Below are 7,489 nucleotides of genomic sequence, written 5' to 3'. Positions count from 1 at the left end.
CAATCTCTCCTTTGATATCTTCCAGGAGTTTTTTTTTTTATTTATTTATTTGGGTGCTCCTGTATTGGGTATATATATGTTTACCAGAGTTATTTCTTCTTGTTGGATTGCTCCCTTTAGTATTATGAAGTGGCCTTTGTTATCTCTTGTTATGTCCTGCACTTTGAGATCTAATTTGTCAGATATAAGTATTGCTACCCCAGCCTTTTTTTCTTTTCCATTCGCCTGGAAAACCTTTTTCCATCCCTCCACTCTCAGTCTATATGAGTCTTTTTTCCTGTGGTGGGTTTCCTGTAGACAGCAGATATATGGGTTTTGTTTTCTTATCCAGTCCATTACCCTATGTCTTTTGATTGGGGAATTCAATCCATCTACATTTAAAGTTATTATTATTATTATTTTTAATATATTTTATTGATTTTTTTACACAGAGGAAGAGAGAGGGATAGAGAGTTAGAAACATCGATGAGAGAGAAACATCTATCAGCTGCCTCTTGCACACCCCCTACTGGGGATGTGCCCGCAACCAAGGTACATGCCCTTGACCGGAATCGAACCTGGGACCCTTGAGTCCGCAGGCTGACGCTCTATCCACTGAGCCAAACTGGTTGCGGCTAAAGTTATTATTGATAGGTACTTATTTGTCATAATTTTTATTCTATACCCATGTGTTCCTTTTTTGCTTCTTCTTTCTTTCTTTCTTTCTTTCTTTCTTTCTTTCTTTCTTTCTTTCTTTTTTACAGCAGACCTTTTAGCATTTCTTGCATTGCTGATTGCTGGTTTGGTGCTGATAAATTCCCTTAGTCCTTTTTTGTCTGTGAAGCTCCTGATTTCACCTTCAATTTTGATTGATAGCCTTGCTAGGTACAGCATTCTTGCATTCAGATGCTTCCTTTGCATGACTTTGTATATTTCATTCCATTTCCTTCTGGCCTGATGAGTTTCTGTTGAGAAATCAGTTGTTAGTCTGATGGGGGTTCCTTTGTATGTAACTTTCTGTCTCTCTCTGGCCACTCTTAAGATTCTTACTTTGTCGTTGGTGTTTGCCAATTTTATTATAATGTGCCTTGTTGTCCGTCTTTTGGGGTTCATTTTGCTTGGGACTCTGCGAGCTTCTTGGATTTGTGTGGGTTTTTTCTTCCCTATATCAGGGAAGTTTTCTGTCATTATTTCTTCAAACAGGTTTTCTATTCCTTGTTCAGTTTCCTTTCCTTCTGTAACCCCTATTATTCGGATATTGTTTTGTTTTGTGTTGTCCCAAAGTTCCCTTAGGCTCTCCTCCTGCTTTCTAATTTTTTTTTCTTCTAGAAGCTGCTCTACTTGGGTATTTTTTTCCATCTTGTTTTTTAGCTCACTTATGCGGTCCTCTGCTTCTTCTAGTCTACACTTGATGCTTTCTATTGAGTTCTTTATAGCAGCGATGTCATTTTTCATTTCTTCTTGGTTCTTTTTCATTTCCTCTTGGTTCTTACTCATATTGTCGAATTTGTCTTCCATTCTTTTCAGCCACCTTATGACCATTTCTCTGAATTCTTTCTCTGATAGGTTGCTTGCCTCTAATTCGTTTACTTCCTTTTCTGGTGATGCCTGCTTTTCTTTCTTATGGGAGCTGTTTCTTTGTCTCCCCATGGTCTCTCTTCTCCGATGTCTGGTTATGTAGTTCTCTCTCTCCTTATCCCAGGCGAAATCTGACCTTTCCTTGGTGCAATGAAGAGTTTCCTTGAATCCACATGTTTGCGCCAATTGGGGACGGGTGTTCTGGTGCTCACAGCTGTTCAGTGTTCACCGTTGTGGAAAATCAGGCCTCCGATAAAATCCTTTTTCCCTTGCAAGATGGCGAGGTCTCCCCCTCTGAGCCCGCAGCTCCGGGAGGGGCCCCAGCCGTTGTGGGTGCTGCATGGTCAGGAGAACCCTGCCTAGCACTCCACCACCTTCTCCTGGAGTTCAGCTTTCCCCTAGCTTGCTAACAAACACTCCCCATGAGAACCTCAGCTGCTCCTTCACTCTGCTCCAGGACCAGGCTCGGAATACATCTCTATTCTCTTTAGTTTCTCTTTCTTTGAGTTCATTATTGGTGTGTATAAAGCCCTAGATTTCTGGGTATTAATTTTGTATCCTGCTGCATTGCCAAATTTATTTATTAAAACTAGTAGTTTTTTGGTGGAGTCTTTATGATTTTCTATGTAAAAACATCATATCATCTGTGAATAATGACAGTTTTACTTCTTCTTTTCCAATTTGGATGCCTCTTATTTCTTTATCTTGGCTGATCACTATGGCTAGCACTTCCTGAACTATGTTGAACAGAAGTGATGAATGTGGGCATCGCTGTCTTGTTCCTGTTCTTAGGGGAAATGGTTTTAGTTTTTCCCCATTGAGTATGATGTTGGCTGTAGGTTTGTCATATCAGACTTTTATTATGTTGAGGTATGATCCCTCTATTCTCACTTTGCTGAGAGTTATCAAGAAAGCGTGTTGGATTTTGTCAAATGCTTTTTCTGCATCAATTGATATGACTATGTTATTTTTACCTCTCAATTTGTTTATGTTATGTATCCCGTTTATTGATTTGCAGATATTATACCATCATTGCATCCCTGGAATAAATCCCACTTGGTCATGGTGTATGATCTTTCTAATGTAGTGTTAGATCATATTTTCTAGAATTTTGTTGAGGATTTTATTATCTATGTTCATCAGGGATATTGGCCTGTAATTCTCTTTCTTTATATTGTCTTTATCTGGTTTTGGGATTAGGGTAATGCTGGCTTCATATAAAGAGATTGGAAGTGGGCCTTCCTCTTGAATTTTTTTGGAATAGTATGAGGAGGATAGGTTTTAGTTCTTCTTTGAATCTTTGATAAAACTCCCATGTGAAGCCTCTGGCCCAGAACTTTTGTTTGCTGAAAGTTTTTTGATGACTGCTTCAATTTTCTCCATAGTTATTAGCCTATTCAGATTTCTCTTATTTGTCCTGATTGAGTTTTGGAAGGTTGTATTTTTCTAGGAATGTGTTCATTTGTTCTAGGTTGATGAGTTTGTTGGAATAGAGTTGTTCATAGTGTGTGGGTTTTTTTTTTTTTTATGATCCTTTATATTTCTGTGGGGTCTGTTGTTATTTTGCCTCTTTCATTTCTGATTTTTTGGGGGGTACTCTCTCTTTGCTTCTTGATGAGCCTGGATAGAGGCTCATCAATCTTGATTATCCTTTCACAGAACCAGCTCTTGGTTTCATTGATCTTTTGTTGTATTTTTTTTTTGTCTCTATGCAATTTATTTCCACTCTGATATTTATTCTTTACTTCTTTCTGCTCACTCTTGGCTTTTCTTGTTGCTGTCTTTCTAATTCTTTAAGTTGTAGACTTAGATAATTTAATACCAGTTTTTCTTGTTTTTTGAAGGAGGTCTGTAATACTATGAACTTCCCTCTCAGGACTGCTTTCACTGTGTCCCATAGATTTTGGATTGTTGTGTTTTCATTGTCATTTGTTTCTAGGGTGTTTTTATATCTTTTTTGATCTCTTTGGTAACCCAATCATTGTTTAATAGCATCTTATTTTGGCTCTAAGTGTTTGAATTTTTTATTGTAGTTTATTTCTAATATTATGCCATTGTGATCTGAGAAGATGCTTGATATGATTTCAATCTTCTTGAATTTGTAGAAACTATGCCTATGACCCAATATGTGATCTATCTTTGAAAATGTCCCATGTGAACTTTAGAAGAATGTATATTCTATAGCTTTCGGATGAAATGTTCTATAAGATGTCAATTAAGTCCATCTGATCTAGAGAGTTGTTTAGGATTGCTGTTTCTTTGCTGATTTTTTTATCTAGAGGATTTATCCAGTGATGTCATTGGGGTATTAAAGCCTCCTACTATGATTGTACTGCTGTCAATCTCTCCCTTGATATCTTCCAGAAGTTTTTTTTTAAAATGTATTTGGGTGCTACTGCATTGAGTGCATATACATTTACCAGAGTTATATCCTCTTGTATCGATTTCTTTAGTATTATGAAGTGGCCTTCCCTATCTCCTGTTATGGTCTTCACTTTGAGGTCTATTTTGTCAGATATAAGTATTGCTACCTCAGCTTTTTTTTTTTTCATTTTTATTTGCCTGAAAAAATATTTTTCCATCCCTTAACTTTCAGTCTGTGTAAGTCCCTTGTTCTGAGGTGGATCTTTTGTAAACAGCATATATATGGGTAATCTTTTCTTATTCATTCAGTCACTCAATGTCTTTTGATTGGAGCATTTAGTCCATTTATGTTTAATATTATTATTGATAGATACTTGTTTGTAGCCATTTATATCCTTTATGCCTGTGTTCCTTCTTCCCTTTCTATTTCTTCTTTATAACAACAGTCCCTTTAGCATTTCTTTCATTGCTGTCTTGGGAGTGGTAAATTCCCTTAGCCTTTTTTTTTTTCTGTGAAGCTCCTGATTTCTCATTCAATTTTGAATGATAGCCTTGCTGGGTAGAGTATTCTTGGATTCAGTCTCTTGCTTTGAATCACTTTGTATACTTCATTCCATTCCCTTCTGACTTGATGTTTTTCTGTTGAGAAATCATTTGATAATCTAATAGAAGATCTTTTGTAGGTAACTCTCTGTCTCTCTCTTACAGTCTTTAAGATTCTCTTTTTGTCATTAATGTTTGCCATTGTAATTATGACATGTCTTGGTGTGGATCCTTTTGGATTCATCTTGTTTGGGCATCTCTGTGCTTATGTGATGTTTTCTTCCTTAAATCAGGGAAGTTTTCTTTCATTATTTCTTCAAACTAGAGGCCTATTGCATGATATTTGTGCAAGAATAGGCCTTCCTTCCCCAGGCTTCACTCCCAGCTGCCCAGGATCCACCAAGCCCCTGCTCCCGGGTGGCCCAGGATCCAGCAAGTCCTCGCTCCCGGCTAGAGCACAATTCCTGTAGCTCCTTCCACCCCCCTACCCCTCAAAGCAGGCATCCTGCCCCACCTGGCCACTCCGCACTTGCATATGCAAATTAACCCGCCATCTTTGTCAGGTTAATTTGAATATTCACTCCTGCTTGGCTGTGGGCATAGTGGAGGTACAGTCAATTTACATGTTTGTCTATTATTATGTAAGATAGGTTTTCTAATCCTTGCTCCTCCTCTTGTCCTTCTGGCACCCCTATTATATATATATATATATATATTTCATGCTGTCTCAAAGCTCCCTTAAGCTCTCCTCCTGCTTTCTAATTTTTTTCTCCAGTGGCTGTTCAGGTTGGGTGTGTTTCCTGCTCTATCTTCTAACTCACTTATTTGGTCCTTCACTTCTTCTAGTCTACTATTGAAACCTTCCATAGTGTTTTTTATTGTAGCTATATCATTCTTGATTTAATCTTGATTCTTACATAAGTTGTTGATTTTCTCATCCATCCACTTTATGAGCTCTATGACTCTTACTCTGAATTCCTTTTCTGACATATTGCATGCCTCCGTTTCATTTAGTGCCCTTTATGGCAATTCCTTCTTTTCTTTCCTTGGGTGTTTGTTTCTTTGTCTCCCTATTTTTGTTGTCTCTTTCTGGCCTTGGGCACCTTGCTTAGGGTTTGAGGGGTTCAAGACCCTATCATGGCAATGGTTTGGAAATCATTAGCCCAGAGGCTGTGTCTGCCTGAGTTTCATGCCTTTATTGTCTCTGCTCTGAGTTGTATCCCCTTGTTTCACAGAACTGGTTCCTACGTTTTCTGTTTTAGGTACTCAGGCTGGTGGGAGCATGTGCACAGTTCCTCCAGTGTGGGACTCCCTGTGAGTACCCAGAGCCCTCTGTCATGCAATTCATTGTGCAGCCCAGGCACCCATGGCAGGGTGGCACCCTAAGTCCCTCTGGCAGCTCACTTGTGGCACGGTCCTGTGACCCCTGGCTAGGCACACTGGCTTGGTCTGGGTCACCCTGACCACCCTTTCCTATGTCCCGGAGTGAGAAATTTGCTGGATTGTTCCAGGTAGCCACTTCTGGACTGTCCCAAGGGCCAGGGAAAAGTGGGTGCGGGTTGCTCTGGGTTGCACAGTCACAGCTCCTCTGTTGCATGAGTGGGGTGCATGCCAGGTTACTTTAGGCTGCTTTGGCATCAAGACCCTGGACTCAGGGTGGAGTGGGCACAGGTTGCTCTGGGTCACACATTCCCTGCTTTCTTGTAGCCCAGAGTGAGATGCACACTATGTTACTCCAGTTTGCTCTTCCTAAGTGTGGAGTGGGAGTGGGTTGCCCTGGGTCACTCAGTCTGCACTCCCCTGTCACCTGGGGTGAGATGTGTACTGGGTTGCTCAGGATGGCCCCAACAGTACTGTCGTGGGGACCAGGGTGGTGTGGGTGTGGGTTGCTCTGGATTTCACAGTCAGAGTTCCACTTTGGCCCATACTGGGGCATGCTCTGGGTTGCTCCAGGTTGCCCTGACAGCAGGCCCCAGCACTGGGGGTGGAGCAGGTTCCAGGTGCTCCAGGTCAGGCTAGCAGCATGGTTCCTGGGTCTGGGGTGGGGTGGGGATGGGGCAAAGTGTTCCCCCTGGCTTGCACTCACTGTGGGGTCTTGGAGTCAGATCCTAGGATGCTGGGTCCCAGTAAGCTGGTGAGGAGGACTGGTGCAGGAGCTCACTATGGTGGTGCAAGCTCCCTGCAGACATCTGTAATACTGCTAGGAGGTACTGTGCTACTTACTGCTGGGCCATGGTGGTGGTTCCATGTGGGTCATGGCTGGCAACCGGTGTTCTCTAGGCATCCTTTGTCCTTCCTTATTGAAAACTGTCTCCTCATCTGGGTCTAATTTGTTAATTCAGGGTGAATGTTCCCCAATTTAGTTGCTTTTCTGGCCTGGCCCTAGGAGGAGGTGCACAACACTGCTTCCTATTTAGCCACCATTTTTTTCTTCTGGTCATGGATTTTTTTTAAAAATAAAGTCCATGCAATTATTTGAGGACTTAATATAACCATTTTAACTTATAAAATAGTTATAAATTGGTTTCTATTTATATTTCATAAGTTTCCATGGAGCTATGGCATTTTGAGTTCTCAGTAAGATAACAGAAGAGGCGATCATTTTACAGTATATAAAATAACTCTATAAATTTTTATTTCAGCTCAAATTAAAGGAAAAAAAAATAAGAAATCTACTTCCCTAAATGGGCAAAAAAATACTCAAATAACTAGCAATAAGGCCATTATATATATATATATATATATATATATATATATATATATATATGCTTAACTGACCAGCTGACCAGCCAACTGGCTGACTGGCTGGTAGCTATGACATGCACTGATGCACTGACCACCTGGGGGCAGATGCTCTACTCAGGAGTGGAAACCAAAGGCATGGAACATGGAACAGACTGATGAATTTCAGAGGGAAGAGGGTAGGAGGAGGACAGGAAGAGATTAACCAAAGATCTTATATGCATACCCTGTAGGGTTTGGGCTGAAACTGGCTCTCTGACATTCCCCGAGGGGTTCCAGATTG

Source organism: Cnephaeus nilssonii (genome assembly GCF_951640355.1).
Source record: "Cnephaeus nilssonii genome assembly, chromosome: X".
Taxonomy (NCBI): domain Eukaryota; kingdom Metazoa; phylum Chordata; class Mammalia; order Chiroptera; family Vespertilionidae; genus Cnephaeus; species Cnephaeus nilssonii.
Note: the sequence above shows the minus strand (reverse complement) of the source record.